The sequence below is a fragment of the Phycodurus eques genome, chromosome 8, assembly GCF_024500275.1.
Source record: "Phycodurus eques isolate BA_2022a chromosome 8, UOR_Pequ_1.1, whole genome shotgun sequence".
Lineage (NCBI taxonomy): Eukaryota > Metazoa > Chordata > Actinopteri > Syngnathiformes > Syngnathidae > Phycodurus > Phycodurus eques.
This window is the reverse complement of record NC_084532.1, coordinates 19,126,074-19,142,449: the sequence shown is the minus strand read 5'-3', so window position 1 is coordinate 19,142,449 and position 16,376 is coordinate 19,126,074. Positions and strand designations below refer to the sequence as shown.

General features: G+C 40.8%; 1 protein-coding gene across 1 annotated transcript in view; it reads right to left on the bottom strand.

Moving 5' to 3' along the window:
- Positions 1 to 16,376, bottom strand: part of agbl4 (AGBL carboxypeptidase 4) — a 354,108-nt gene that overhangs the window by 85,490 nt on the left and 252,242 nt on the right. The gene's annotated exons all lie outside the window — the stretch shown is intronic.

Below are 16,376 nucleotides of genomic sequence, written 5' to 3'. Positions count from 1 at the left end.
GAAGACAACAATGAGTGTCAGGTCAAGTGTGAAATCTTCTTCGCAACCTGGACCAAGCGCACACACTTTTGGACCGGGGCAGAAAAAGATCATGGTTTGGTAGCATTTATTGTCATCCTTGACCACTTCCGAGGACGTTAAAATATCTCAGAGGGAAAGGTAATACAACATGCTACTCTGATGATCTTTTGATTTGATGCCTTTCTCCAGGTAAAAAACAATTTTTTTAATCTCATGCTTTTTAGAGCAGTTGCACTTTTAAATATTTTTTGCACTGTACACTGTTTTAATTGTATTTAAAAACAATTATTTTTGTTTTAAATGTTTATAAGCTGTTTTTTGTCTTTGTTTTTTGCACTCCGGTTTCCTCCCACATCCCAAAAACATGCATGGTAGGTTAATTGACAACTCTAAATTGCCCGTAGGTGTGAATGTGAGTCCGAATGGTTGTTAGTTTGTATGTGCCCTGCGATTGGCTGGTAACCAGTTCAGGGTGTACCCCGCCTCCTGCCCGATGATAGCTGGGATAGGCTCCAGCACGCCCGCGACCCTAGTGAGGAGAAGCGGCTCAGAAAACGGATGGATGGATGAATATTAAAGAACAATATGAAATAATACATTTATTATCTGCAATCGGATTAATAATTGAGGACAACACAAGAAATATTTAACAAATGTAACCAGTACGTATATTCAAGTGGACTTTCATAAGTAGCAAGTGATGAGGACGTATGGCGCCCGCTGCCGTGTTTGTAGGACCATTTTAATCTATGATGAAACGTGACGTCATCGGGCGGTGTCCCTGTACAGCTGGCCAGTTGATGTGCAGCCTTCTTGGGAGACGGACTTGTTTTGCTAACACTCATCTTTCTGGACAATTCAACTTGTTGTTTCCGCAGTTCATGTGTGACTATGCGGACTTTGTCTCCTTATTTCGTAAATAAACGAGCATTTTTGAGATCCCCAGTATTGGCGTGGATGTGGATCTTTCCCATGTCGTTATTTTATTACACTAATACTGTAAATTAGCGTTTTTCAGCATATTAAATTCATGATCGAACATAATTTGGGGTGCTAGTTATTGTGTTCATATGTGAGAGCAATGGTATATGATAACGATAAGGTATAATACCAACTTGAACAAAGTAGTGTTTAGAAAATCAAGCAAGCTGTGTTTTTTTTTTTTTTTTTTTTGTTAAATTATTTACTGAAAAGTTGTCATTTTGGAGGTGGGGGGTTTCCAGTGACGAGATATAAAATATGACTAAATACTGCAACTTTATAGTGTAGTACATTACTTTTTCCACACCGGCTACGCAGTGAATTTGGGCTCCACTCCTGCCTGTGACGTCACACCAAGACATGGTGGGAGATGTCGATTTTGGCCATGAAAAAGGGGCGTTCCAAGGGTAATTAGTTATTTACCAATTGCTCCAAAATGGATTGATATTATCGGAAATAACTGTCAGTTTAATCTTCATGAGCAAAAAATACATAAAATGAACTTGTTTGTGAAATATGGACCATTTACCGTAGACCCCATAGGTCACAGGTGTCAAACTTATAGCCCAGGGGTCAGATCCGGCCCGCCGCACCATTTCATGTGGCCCGTAAAAGCAAAACATGTGTCAGCTTCCACGATTCTTGCTAAAATCTGTACCAAAATTCAAATTGTCATATGTAATGAATAATAATATTGCCATATTGCAAGCATTTTTTGTTACCAAACCCATTTTTAGAGTAACTTGAACAATAGTTGCGCAAACTATTATGATTGACTTCTGATTTCATAACTAGTTATCCAATTTGTCGCTTATCTGTAATAGTATGATGAGATGCTTAAACGTTTATCAGTCTGAGGAAACCGTAACTACAAGGCGGCCTGCGACAAAAATTTGTTTGACACCCGTGTCATAAGTCCTTTAAAAGAGACATACTATGCATTTTTTTTCTACACTGTTTTTATAACATGTCTGTGAGTTGCTTTCATCAAAATATCACAAAGATCAAGAATTGTACAGTGGTGCCATGAGATAGGAGTGTAATACGTCCCGTGACGATGCTAATAACTTAAACTCTTATGTCAAATCATATTTCACCCATTGAAATAAATGGTAATTCCATGAATCCATTCCAGCCTCCCAATATAAAACAACAAAAATGGCACTCTATAATATTGTAATTTATTGAAACATATTGTAATAACAAATAGAATGTAATAAATTAAACAGTTTGTTCATCAAGATAATGTGCCACTCCTTCTGGTGTGCATGCTTTGGCTACCTGGGGGCAGTATAATACAGACATGGCCTTCTTCACATGAAGAAGGCCATAACTAAACGTAGTAATCTGCAGTAATACTTGTCATTTTGTTGCAGAGGATAAAGAAAATATGCCTGTGATTATTGTTATATTGTCTGTGTACAGTACATGTGTTGGCCCACCATTTGTTTTCAAATATCCATTGCTTAAAGGGGTTATAACATTACAACACACCGATGCTACTCATTAGCTATTCATTGGTGTCTTGCATTGTTTGTTGACATTAAGCTAAGCAGACTTTCCAAAGGTAAATGAATGTGGTTGTTTTAAATACACAACATGTAATCCTCTTTGTTTTATGTCAAATTTGACAAAAAACTACAACTGGGACAGCTTGAAGGCCTCTTTTTTGAAGAATTGTTCACTATCTGCCAAACTGCTGCTTGTTGTGAAGTGAGTTGAGTCAACTGCCACCATACAGCGATCGTATCGAAAATCTCTGCTCGCAAGTCAAAGAAAAAAGTTCTGCCGAACGACAGCTCGTATCTCGAAAAAACTCTTATCAGGTCATTTGTATCTCAAGGCACCACTATAGTTCAGTTTGCACACTATTTCTTGTTTTGCTGAAATGAGCCCATTTTGAGGGGGTGGCCCTGTCTCATTCAAAATGTTATCATCATTTTCCCTAGCAGTTACGTTTATGAAGCATGCCTGTTAAATTGATATTTTTCAAATAAAAGCCAACTCTGACCTCGGATGTAAGTTAAATATTTCACTGCTGACGGCGATGTAACCTGAATTTGTACGCAAGTCGAAACACGGCATAGTCTATCACTTACCAACAATAATGTAGTACTAAAGCCATAATTAGAATAAATATTTGTATGAAAAAGACTAACTACGCCAACCGATGGTGGCTTCTTGTAGGGCTTGAAAACATTCTTAATACATATTCTTCTTCTTCTTCTCAAGGTGGTTTTATTGTCAACTCTTCAATATGTGTAACACATACAGAGGATTGAAATTACGGTACTCAAGGGCACGCGGTGCTACAAAAACAGTACAAATAATAACATCAATATAAAAAGCTAAATAAAACTATGGTATATACAGTATAAAAAGTATTTATTGAATGTGCAATATCAAAGATCGAGTTACGTGTGCAACACAGTCAAGGTCAGAGAACCAAGGCAAATAAGACGTATTTAAATTAGATGACAAAACCCCAATGCTGCTAAAGTGGCTGGTGTGTGTGTGTGTGTGTGTGTGTGCGTGTGCATGTTTGTTGGGCGTCAGAGCTCAGGTGGGCAGAAGACAGAAGAGGTTGAGGGGGCAGATCGGGAGTTCAGATTCCTGACAGCCTGATGAATAAAACTGTCTTTGAGTCGGCTAGTCCTGGCTTGCAGACTCCGCAGTCTCCTCCCTGATGGCACCAGACTGAAGAGGCTGTGTGATGGATGGGTGGCATCCCCCGTTATACGGCGGGCTTTACGGGTGAGGCGGGTGCTGTAAATGTCCTATAGGGAAGGAAGAGAGGTTCCAATGAACTTCTCAGCTGCCGTCACTATGCGATGGAGAGTCTTGGGGCAGGATGCGGTGCAGGCTCCGTACCACACAGTGATGCAGTTGGTCAGGATGCTTTCAATGGTCCTTCTGTAGAACAAGCACATGATGGGGGTCGGGGCTCTGGCTCTTCTCAGCTTGTGCAGGAAGTACAGACGCTGGTGAGCTTTCTTGGTCACTGATGAGGTGTTGCTGTTCCAGGAGAGGTTCTCGGTGATGTGCACTCCCACGCTCTCCACCCCAACACCATGTTCAGGGGAGCATGATGGTAATGCGCTGTCCTGAAGACCACAACAATCTCCTTGTTTTTTTCCACATTTAGGGAGAGATTGTTGCCCGTGCACCACCCGGCCGGGCGGCTCATCTCACTCCTGTTGTCTGTCTCGTCGTCCCCGTTGCTGATTTTTAATTTTTTGGGGGCATTTCAGTAGTTTATAATCATCATGACGTCACAACATACATTATAGAACTTGAAAAAAATTACCCACCCACGACAAAGATTCCAAATAAATAATAACAGGAATGAGTAGTAAAAACAAACAAAAAAAAAACTTTTTTTTTTTTATGTCGCATTGGTAACATCAACAACAACAGTACACAATCAAGAGGTAAAAACAATTTCATGGTGGTCCGATGCAAATATAATCTGAACAACAGGATTTCTGACTTGTACGGGGAAAATCAAAGAATGACGTAAATGTTACCACAGCTTTATTTTTTTTGCTCGCACACAGCAAACGGCGGTGGCCCACTGAAATGCACTTCTTGCATAACGCTAGAAGACAAACAGTTTCATAAAAATCTTCTGAGTTGCACAATTTACATGCATTGCCCTTCAAATTCTGCGCATACAAGTGCATACATGATCCCAAATACTCAAAGCAATCTGTTGTCTTTATACAATCACAATAACGGCAAAGACACACAATAGTAGCTACACTTTCACAAATTCATACATATTCATTCATATGGCAGAAATAACAGCAATTATTTTGCGGTCTGCTTCTGTGTAAATGCAAAATGGCGGCCAAATCACAGACGCCGCTGGTGTATCGCAACAACATCATGAGGCTCTCTCCAGTGGCTTTAACGCTAAAGATGGCTTGACTGACCTTTATAAAAGAAGCGCCCAAAGAAAAAAGAAAAAAAAGAACTCTTTCAGCACTAAGATGCATTTGTGTTAGTTTCCGTGGAAAAGGAAAATTAAGCAATTGGAGAAAAAAACAAAACAAAAATGCCATCAGCATCTACAGAAAGCATGCTGCAAATCACGAAACATCATTACCGTGAAGACATTTTGCCATTAAATGTGCAAAATATATTAGTTTGAAAATTTTTTTCCCTTCTTCTTCGAAGTCATTATTACCTTTTGAAAAACAACTGCCAATAATTCAAACACTGTACTCATATCAATCAAATGAATTGATTAGTAAAATGAAATGCAGTGGGGTATGTCTTCACCGTTATTAATCAAATAGGGATGAAAATGACCCATATGTATTTCAAAAATTCATTTGATTACAAGACGAAAAAGGACACAAAAGGGCTGGCGGCCGGTGAGGTCACGAGGACGAGCTGTCACTCAACAGGCCGCTGCGCGCCTCCTTCCATCGAAAAAGCTGAGTGGCCAACGTCTCCACGTCCCCGTTGCTGATGAGACCCACCAGAGTTGTGTCGTCTGCAAACTTGATGAAGAGGTTGGAGCTGTATGTTGGTGTGCAGTCATAGGTCAGCAGGGTAAAGAGGAGGGGACTCAACACACAACCTTGATGGCCTCCCATGTTCAGAGTGATGGTGCTGGATGTGTTCCTGCAACCCGTACTGCCTGCAGTCTCCCTGTCAGAAAGTCCAGCAGCCAGTTGCATATCGACGTGTTGAACCCCAGCTGTTCCAATTTGTAGATCAGTAGTTGAGGGATGATGGTATTGAATGCTGAGCTGAAGGCTATGAACAGCAGTCTGACATATGAGTCCTTAGAGTCCAGGTGTGTGAGGGCAGAGTGGATGGCAGTGGAGTTGGCGTCATCGGTTGACCGGTTGGACCGATATGCAAACTGGAAGGAGTCCAAGGAGTGGGGGAGGACTTGATGTGGTGCATGACTAGCCGCTCGAAGCACTTCATCAGGATGAGGGCGAGCGCTACCGGACGGTGGTCATTGAGGTAGCAGGGAGACAACTTCTTCGGGACCAGGATGATGGTGGTGGCTTTGAAGCACATGGGGACAACATCCTAACTCAAGGAGGTGTTAAAGATGTCTGTGAAGACATCTGTGAGTTCAGCTGCATAGTCCCTCAGAACACGAGCAGGTATGTTATCTGGGACCGGGGCTTTTCGTGTGTTGATCCTATCCTGATTCCTATCCCATGTGTAACCTCAAAATGTTGTATGTCAGTACTGTTGTAAACCAAAAATCCCGTGTAATTTTTGACTACCTGTCCACGACCCACCCAAAATGGCACTGCGACCTACCAGTTGAGAATCACTGGCCTCGGGTGCGTGTAAAAAGTGAGCACCAGTGAAGACAATACCCGTGGAGTCAGCACTTCATACGCTTGTCAAATAGTGTGCTGTTCCGTGCATGTGGCATACACGGCAAACATATTGCCAAACACAAATACCCAACCTTGCTCTGCTAATCAGAAGCTAGTGTTGTTAGCTAACTATAAAATATGAGTGCAAAAAAACCTTCTAATAAAGGTTTTGTGATGGTGACCGTTTTGAGTTCTTTTTCCAATGCTTTCTATGGGGTAAAAACAACAACTTTCTGACCTTTAAAGTTCCACTGCATCTTACAGACAACGATTACTTCTCTTATGTGTTATTGGAAATCTTCAAGGAGTGTCAAAGACAAGATTATTACACGTCTGATCAGATTGACCTACATCATGTGGTCCCTGGTTGATCTCTTATTTACAAAACAGAAAGGCCAGCAGACAGGGTCGTCTCATCTAAAAGGGAAATAGGCTGCTCAATTGTAACTCCACTGAAGAGTAGCACAGTGGCTAATCGACACAAACAGTTTTGTTCCACTTCGGCTGCTTTAATTGAAACTGAATTGATGCAGAAATTTTATGAAGCCTTTGTGTCTCGTCTGTTATCTTATTTGCAAGTTTCAAGGCATTTAGTTTAGACGAGTTTTAAATGTCTTAACGCGCCCGTGGGGCTTGCTCATTGTGCTGTCTGACTAGCCTGAGATGGATGAGAATGTCCTAAAAAGAGCAAATGAAGCAACAATGATTATCACAACTTGTTTTGCCATCAGGGCTTCTCTTGAGTTGAAGTTTGGGCGTGGGAATCACTGAGCTGAACACTCGACAGTGTTTCAATGCATGACATTTTTATTTATCTGTGACCGCCTGCAGAGCAAATAGATCAGCCGCTCAGACTGCTATTTGATCAGAAGTTCAAAGACTATAATGGGAAAACAACAGATAAACAAAGAGATTTGGGCAGACTCTTAACAAATAGAACAGAGGATTACTGTTAAGCTAAACTTGTGTTCTGTACTATCCTCGAGGCTGCTGGACTTGTCAACACAAAAGCTGCTGTGTCTTTGAAGCAGGCGTCGAGGGGAAGGGCATTTCTTTTAAATGGCTGATATCATATTACTTCTGCTGCCTGGGGAGGTTTAATACAATTCTAAAGCACTTTCTCCAATATAAATACATTTCAGGGTCCATTTGGGTGCTGCAAGGATAATGGACAACTTCCTGGACACAATAAAAAGATCCTTCTTTGAATGATGGCTGAATTCCAAGTCAACCACAAAAATCACATAGGCATCACTTGTGTTTTTATTTCTATGAAAGGAAAATGATTACAGTATGTAAATGCAATGGACATATGTTCTTTATGTACTTTAAAAAAGTAGGTATTTAAGAACACGTCAACACACATTTATAGCTTGAGAGCTTTAGCATCATTTGATTGCTCAAATGTAGTTCAAGCACTTCATTTTAATTAAACCCAAATAAGGTGCTCTTTTCAAATGGCGCACTCACTAAAAATAAGCAAAACAATGCCACTCAGCAACGCCAAAAACATCTGCCAAGGCCAAATAATCCTCATTAAAGAGTAACAGCAAATATAGTCCAACTCCTGCATTTCACTGAATATTGTTATTAAGATTCATGCTTTGTTTCCTGGTAAATTAAAGAAAAAAACAGCCAAATTTCAATAAACTGACTAATCAATAAATCTCACAGTTTTACCAAAGCGTAGAGTAAACAAACTGTGGATCAGTCCTAAAATGTAAAAATGCTTTCCTTTGGATTAATTTTATTAAAATGTTTTGCATAATCCAGCTAACAAAGAAACAAACATAATGAAAACATAACCTCTGTGCCAGAAGAAAATCAAACTAAAAGATGACTTAATTTTCACAGCTTAATTGCACTTTTTCAGTGTGAACACGCAGCAAACCTGTCCTAAATAAGTAAGTATTCAGGCTATAATGTCATTTTTCTCCCTTAACTTTGAGGTTAGATTCAAAGCGGAGGAAAATGAAACTTTTTGGCAATTAAAAGTGCATAGCATCTGTTGTTCTAAATAGAGTTCATTTAGTCTTTTGAGAAGGCTTTCAATTGTGTTTTAAAAGTAGGAGAGAAACTTAAATTTATGAGACAGCTTTCACACAAAGTGGTAATACATTGATTGCTATGGGTTGGTATGAAGGAATGGCATTTACAGCAACAATTAAGGCAAATTATTGCCTTTGGGACCTTGAAAATGCTTGAATTTCACTCTGAAGGCTGCATGTTAATCAGGTGATGATCCAGTGACTCTCATGATCATAAAAGTAAATGCATAATATTCGCACGGGACAACAATAATAATGATAAAAAAAAGATTCTGTATATTCAATAGGGCCAGTTAAGCCATAAAAAGACTGTGGGAGTCAGGATAGAAGCCAGACATCATGTCCTGGCTATTAACTCCACACTGCCAGGCTCATCTATCTTAATTGGTCATCCATTAGCCTGCATTAAAGGGAGACACGGGATAATAGCAGTAATGATGCTGATGATGGAATTAGACTGCGGCAACACACGTCATCGTTGCCGCGTTCGCTCTCGGAATCACAAAGAGTTCCACCGGATCGACACACGGACAGATGGACGTTGGGATTAAATAAATGACTCCTGTATGCTACTGAGCTGTTGTGTGCGTGAGAAGTCGATGAGAACAAATGGAGAGCATGCAAATTTGGGTGGAAAAAGTTGGTAGCGCGAGGGGGTGCGAAAATGAATGTAACAGCATGCAGACAACCAATCTAGATGCGGCACCTGTGCCAATCTGTGGCTCTGCAGGAAGGACAGATGCTGGTCCAGGTGTGTATGCGATGACGATTGGCAGCGTCGCGCTACGACCTGAGCTGCTGCATACAAACACAACCAACCACGTGACATGATTATGCCACACATGGACAAGTAGGAGGGTAATTTTGATATTGGCATTATTCGATAATTTCGGTATCTAATGTCCAGGTATATTGAGATTTGTATTGAATGACTAATTTGGATTCTTTATATTGAACAATATATTAAATATAACAATATTCTCGCAATTTGGGGTTGAAACCATCATGTAATCAAACCGTAGTTTCACAAGTTACCGCAGCATATACGGGGAGCCCGCTACCCAAATTTCCGGGTTTGGTCACGTGACGGCCGCAAGGGCACTTGTGATGTTGCGGCCACATTTTTTGTGTTTCCTTCCCTTTTAGTAATCAGCTGTAGAACAAAGGTTGGTTTCACGAAAACTACAGTTTTCTGACCCCAAAGCGGAGAAAATTTGATTTTTGTGAATAGAAACACGTCATGCTGAACAGTGACCTTGATGCTAAGATTTTTTTGCTTTTATGTTACCTCAAACTATAAAACAACAAATGCAAGACCGAGAAAGGGCTGTTGATGGAAAAATAATAATTTATTTACAGACATACAACTACTAAACACGCTTTATACTAAATACTGAGACACGTATTCTGTTTATACTATACGTATACATTCTCTGTTCGAGTGCCAGCTCCCTAAACTTGTGTGCCATCCAACGTGTTGGCATTTCTCTCCCTCATAATCAACGTGACAAGCCAAGATTCACCCCCTAATCTTTATCTTCAACCCAAAAGCTGTGCTGAGCACAAATCCAAAGCGATGCAACGTCGCGATCTCCAGGAATCTGTTAGTCATTAGAAACCTGAAATTCAAAGATAAGCTGGGTGAGGGGATCATGCGAGATGTGCAATGTGCAATGCAGGAAATTATAGCAGGAAGCACATAACACAGCGCAAAACTAAAACTGTGAAGTTTAAGTCAGTATGGAAGCATTTTGGTTCATAGTAAACAAAAATGATCAAGCAGAAAACATGAAAGACCTGCAGACTGTTTGCAGACACTGCCAGACCACAGCCGTCTACAGGTCGGTGAATACAAGTAATATGAGAAGTCATTTGATGAACCAGCACACGGAAAAGATTCTTATGTGAAACCAAGAAGCTAGCGAGCTAAAACATCAATTCGTGAGACATTTCAACCATTCTTCAGCAAAACGCTAACACCAACACTTTACCAAGAGACAAAGGCTAAAGTGAAAGAGATCATCAATCAGGCACAGAGTGTCTCACCCACGACAAATAGTTGGAATTCATTTCATTCATTTAGTTGGAATTCACGAGCTACGCAGATGGGTGGGAGAGGAGAAGTTATGCAGTTAATGTTCCTACACCGTTCTTTGCACTTGAAAATACCTGTAGACAGTAATATATATAATTAGAACATTGAAGCATTATGTATTTTGTGTTTAATTACAGTAAGTGTGTTTATCCTAGGTGGCTCATAAAAAGGAAGGATGGATGGATGGCTAAATCACGAATAAATAATATTGCAAGGCTCTTTATAATGTAAATGCTTGCTGGTCTGATGAAAGGAGGAGGAGGGCCGAACGTGGCCTCCGTGCCATACTTTGCCCACTCTTGGTTTATACATTATATTGTTTATTGCTGTGTCGTAATATTATTATTATTCCCACCCCTACTACTAAGCTTGAAGAGTGGTGTCTTTCATGTGAACCTTCTGTAAAGACGCTTTACTTTGAAAAGTATCGGCCAAACTGACGTTTTGAAGAAGCGTTTTTCTTAGGCACTATCTTTCCTCAATCAATAACCATTGTTTACACTCTGAGAGAATGCCATTTTCCTACTGCTGCTGGAGGCATTCCTTTTCTTATTATGCCTCATAATTAGATCCACAGGAATTTCTAATCAAGCGTGATGGCAGCATTCACCAATTTAAAAGGTGATAGCCCATGAAATGAACAGCCTAGTGTCATAGAATCAGCTAGCTATGCTAGAGGGGCCTGAAAAGAGACGACAACAGAGCTGGAGTGACTGAGGGGCACGCAAAGACATGCGCACCTTGCTGTAAATAAATGCTTCATTAACTATTTAGAGGAGTATCAACTCCGACCATGCCATGCTGTGTATAGGCAGTGATCTGTCCAGGACACATTGATCTTCTTTATAAGGAACATAAAGACCGACCAAAGAAATACTCATCAGCGACAGTCAATTTGGTTCATTAGGGGCGCTCTAGCTCCTGATGCGGCCCTGTATCGATCTCGCTGCTGTCAGCACAGTGTTATTTTCTGCTCTCTTAGGTAGTGGATTCACAAAATTACTATTTATACAGTGCGTGGTCAAAGTTGGTCATGCAATAGATGAACAAACATACAATTGAACCTCTCAAGTTGAAGACTCCCAAGGTCGTAGAATTCTTAATTTGACCCCTCCCCTCCAAAAATACCAGTAAAGCACAAATGTTCAACATCATGTATGATGTCAGTTTACAAAGGCTCAGTTCAGCAAGCATTGGCACTGTGTTTTTCTTTTCCTTGGACTTTTTGCGAGAACACTGAACGAGAAGATGCACCTGAAGTACAGTATGTGAAGTGACCTCACTCGCATTCTAAGCGGAAAGACTTCAGCATCACAATGCATGTTGTCAGTTGTTAAAACAAAGTTCAATAGTTTTACAAAACAAACTAGCGAGCATCACTTTATACAGGAGGAAATAACAGGCCTCCAAGAATACATGTACATCAAGAAGATGACCCTCATGCTTCAGGCTACAGAAGCCCAGTATGGAGAAGGAGCCAGATGGGCTGTTATGAAAAGGCAAGCTCCTGCATTGCATGTACCACTGACAAATTGAAGAAGTGGCTGACATTGAGAAAACATACCAGTGGCTGGAAAAGGCCGGACTGAAAGACAGCACGGAGGCACTCATCTTGGCAGCACAAGAACAGGCCTTTTATATGTTATGAGGTGCTTATGCCTGTAATACTTTCTGCTCTAATCTCCATTTATCTGGCAGGCAGGTGAACCTCAGCACATAATGGCTGGTGGGCAAGGTTTAGTCTGAGAGAATACAGCTCATCCTAGTGGCATCCTACCCCCTGCCTCCCGCCTCCCTAAACCCCCCCCCCCCCACATCTGCGTCTTTGCCTCTCTTAGCCTTTCCTCCAGGGCTGCTGTCAGACAGAGAACTTTTATTGCCAATGTAACTGACAGCCGGGAGCCGCTGGGATTGGCTGAGTAATCGGTGGCCGACCGTCATGCGGCCCGGCTCACAGGTGTACAGCATCTGACAGATAATGGCATATAAAACCCAGGCCAACCCAGCGCTCGCTCCTTGTTTGGCGGACAGGGGCTGCATGGGATGGTGGCGAGGGCGATGGTCAGATATAAAGAGGGCATGTTGAATGACAGTGCTGTGAAAAATAGTGGTGTTTACTTTACAAGTGACCACCCAGACACTCGAATTCCTCTATCTGTCACAAATGTGGTCAAGGTCACTCAATTCCATCGTGTGATCCTTGCTGCTACTGATTGTACATTTCAAGGAGCTCAAGAAAGTATTATTACCCTAAAATAAACATATGACAACCTTACAATTATTTTATGATTCTATTTCAAACTACAATATATATATATAAATACTAGAAATCATCCCACTGGACAACTGCCCTGTACCTGTATTTGTGCACAAAATTTGTTCCACAATACCAATAATGAGGTCTGCTCAAAAAAAATGTTAACTGACAAAATGCATAAAGCTAAAAGAAAAAACAATCTCTACAGCAATCACTGATAGACATGAAAAGTATATAATAATACTATTATTTTTCAAATAAACCATCTATTTTCCACTTAGTTTGTCTCTAATATAACATTTTAACCAACAATACATGAAAGCTGTGATATGACATTTAATTTAAGATCCATCTGGCAGTAATTTTGCAAAATGTCTCAAGCATCACTTTGCTTATGTGAAAAAAGTGATAAGGCTAATGGAAGTAAAGTGTTAATAAATGTGTTACTAGTGGAAAAAGTACCCAAGCCATATAGTTGGAAATCAGACTTAAAATAAGCATGATATGAAGTTAAAGGGTTAGTTTCCAGAGTAAAATATATATATATATAAAAAGTGAAGGCTAAGCATATTGTATGAAATTAAAACCTTTATGAACAACCCCAATTCCAATGAAGTTGGGACGTTGTGTTAAACATAAATAAAAACAGAATACAATGATTTGCAAAGCATGTTGAACCTATATTTAATTGAATACACTACAAAGACAAGATATTTAATGTTTAAACTGCTAAACTTCATTGTGTTTAGCAAATAATCATTAACTTATCATTTGATGGCTGCAACACGTTCCAAAAAAGCTGGGACAGGGTCATGTTTACCACTGTGTTACATCACCTTTTCTTTTAACAACATTCAATAAACGTTTGGGAACTGAGGACACTAATGTAACAACCTGCCACAACCAACCAACTGAGGACACTAATTGTCGAAGCTTTGTAGGTGGAATTCTTACCCATTCTTGCTTGCAATGCGTTCTCATCTGAACATTTGTTTATTTAATTTCAAATTTTAAAAAGTAGTGGAGTCATGTCATGAATGACTGTCTATCAGTCACCCAGCTGGGTTGAAACCTATCTGTATCACAACCAAACACACAATTAACTACAGCAATGACTCATTAAATGTCTGCTGACACACAATTAGTGAGCGTGACTAGTGAGTGACCCACCCCCCCCACACACACAACTCCTAGTTTCTTAAGGACTAATGAAAGCAGCTTTTAAGGCAGCCATTTAACTGTCATTAGCAGTCACTGTCCTGTAATAATCTCTCTGTATGGTTCCTCCGTCTCCATTAGAGGTCAGTACAAAGTCACACACAGGACAGCTGAGTGGCGTTTTCCCGGATTTAAAGGAATGCTCCTACACCTGACGGCTGACCCCGCTGAGAAAACAGGGCAATTAAATGTGGAATTTCCCTATGGAAATTAATAATTCATCATTTTTTTATTTATATATACAATACTCTACAATATATAGCCACTGGGCACATGTAGACCGTAAGTGAACGTCAAACTAAGATGACAACGACCTTGACCATGGTGGTGTGTATCTGCTGGCAAAGTGAGGTCTGCACTGTTTGTGACATTGAATATTCTCATGAGGCTTTAGTTGAGTGGCAGGTTGTTACATTAACATTTTATTTAGCCGTGACATTAGTAATAATGGAAATTCTAGCACATGGACCAGACGCGCAGACATTCCATATTCCGGGATACTTTGTGAATAGCAGCGATATCATGGCTGTTTAGAGAGGAACGGTGTCACACGTACACACACACAAAGTCCGAGAACTCAATCCAGCAGCCATAACGCGGAGACAGAGTGGCATCAACCCCTATTATCTAGTCCCTACGCTATGAACACAAAAGGCTCCACGGAACAAAAATCCAATCAGTGCTCTGTGGGAGGATTTGCTCCACCGCAGTGCTCGGCAACACTGGTGGCTCCACTGGTGACAAAGAAATCATCTTGGAGCCTCCAGCCTGTTCACAGCCTATTTACCACCTTGGTCACATCCCCCCTCTTGGTGAAAGAGGACAGGCAACACTCAGGCACTTCTCTCGCATTCCTTTTCCCACATGCAGGAAGAAGAAACACATAGTCGACTGTGTGTGCACGGCGTGAAATGACCGTATTTGCTTAGAACATATGAGTGTGGAGATGGGTTTTAAAATACTTGTCTGATGTCAAATAATTTCAGTATGGGGCCACGATCGCATATTGAAAATATGGACCTCGCCTGGCTCATCAGCCCGCACTTTTTTTGCATGCTACATTAGCACCCTGGATCCCCCGTTCATTAGCCTGCCGCTGCTTATTTAGCCAGGCTGCGGAGAAGCATTCAATAAAACAAACTGCTCAATATGAAGCAGCAAGTGCTCCCCACTTCCCTCGTTCCCATCGGCAGACATCCACTTCTTTATGTGCTTTTTACACCGCAACAAAATGGAAGCACGGTATCACATTGTGAAGAGGACGGAGATAAAATATGCAAATTTACGCCGTCAGGATACAGTACATAATTAGGGCAATAAAAGGAAGCCTTGTTTTCACAGCTGATCATTTATACAAAAGCATGTTTTCTAAAATACATTATTCTGTTTTTCTTCTCCTTAGTGTTGCTCATGCCCTCCCTCTTTCTGGTGCCTCCGTGGAAACAAATCTCTGTAGTTTGCCAGCTTGAAAGCCAAGTATTTCAAGCGGAAATGCAAGCCCCCCAGATTTCTATCAGCTCAGGAATATATGTATACCTAACAGGAGATTGCGCACAGTATGTCCTACCCATTTTTATATACTCACAGCTTTTGCTGTGTTGCTGCCACTTTTATTGTTTCTAATTAAAGGAGGGCAGCACCACAGGAACCGATTGAAGAAGACTGCAGTTCAAACTCTGGTTTGAATTCTAAAAAGGGAAGCTTATTTTGATCATTTCACAGAAGTACTTGGAAAGTGATGGAAAGTTGTTCAAGTCTTTGTGTCGGCACACATCTTACAGTGAGGCAACATGAATAAATGAGGAGGGTCACTGGTCAAAGGGAGACAACAAAAAAGTGTTTCCTTCAAAGTTGGACAGTAATGGCGCTGCCGCAAAAAGCAATAAATAATCTGTCTCCACTTGAAGGCTTTAGAGAGAGGGAGGCTTCAACCAAGCTATGACAGAATTCAATGAGCACAATTTGCTAAAGGCACCACGTCGCGTGACAACAGAGACATAAATACATGGTCACAGATAACTTGGACATTTTTATAGCACCTTCACGACTTTAGCTTTTCTTTTTCACTCATTCATAGACGGTGAAGGGCGGCAATACGCCCATCAGAAGCAATTTTAGGCTTAGTGTCATGGTTCAAGGACATTCTACCAATTATCATCGAGTAATCGGACAAAATCTGATTTTGCATTATTAAATAACAGATTTGAGCGTATGTGGTTTTAAAAGGCGGGGCATAGCCTGGTGAGTGACATGGGAGTCAGCGAATGAGAGTGGCGCCTTGGATGTTGTGAACCCAGGCTCGCGGCTGGCTGTTAACTGGCTAACTGTTAGCCAATCTGTGCACTGTTCAGTACCTTGGCCTCAGTTACGTTACGTTCTAACCAGCGGTGGTAGGCTATATT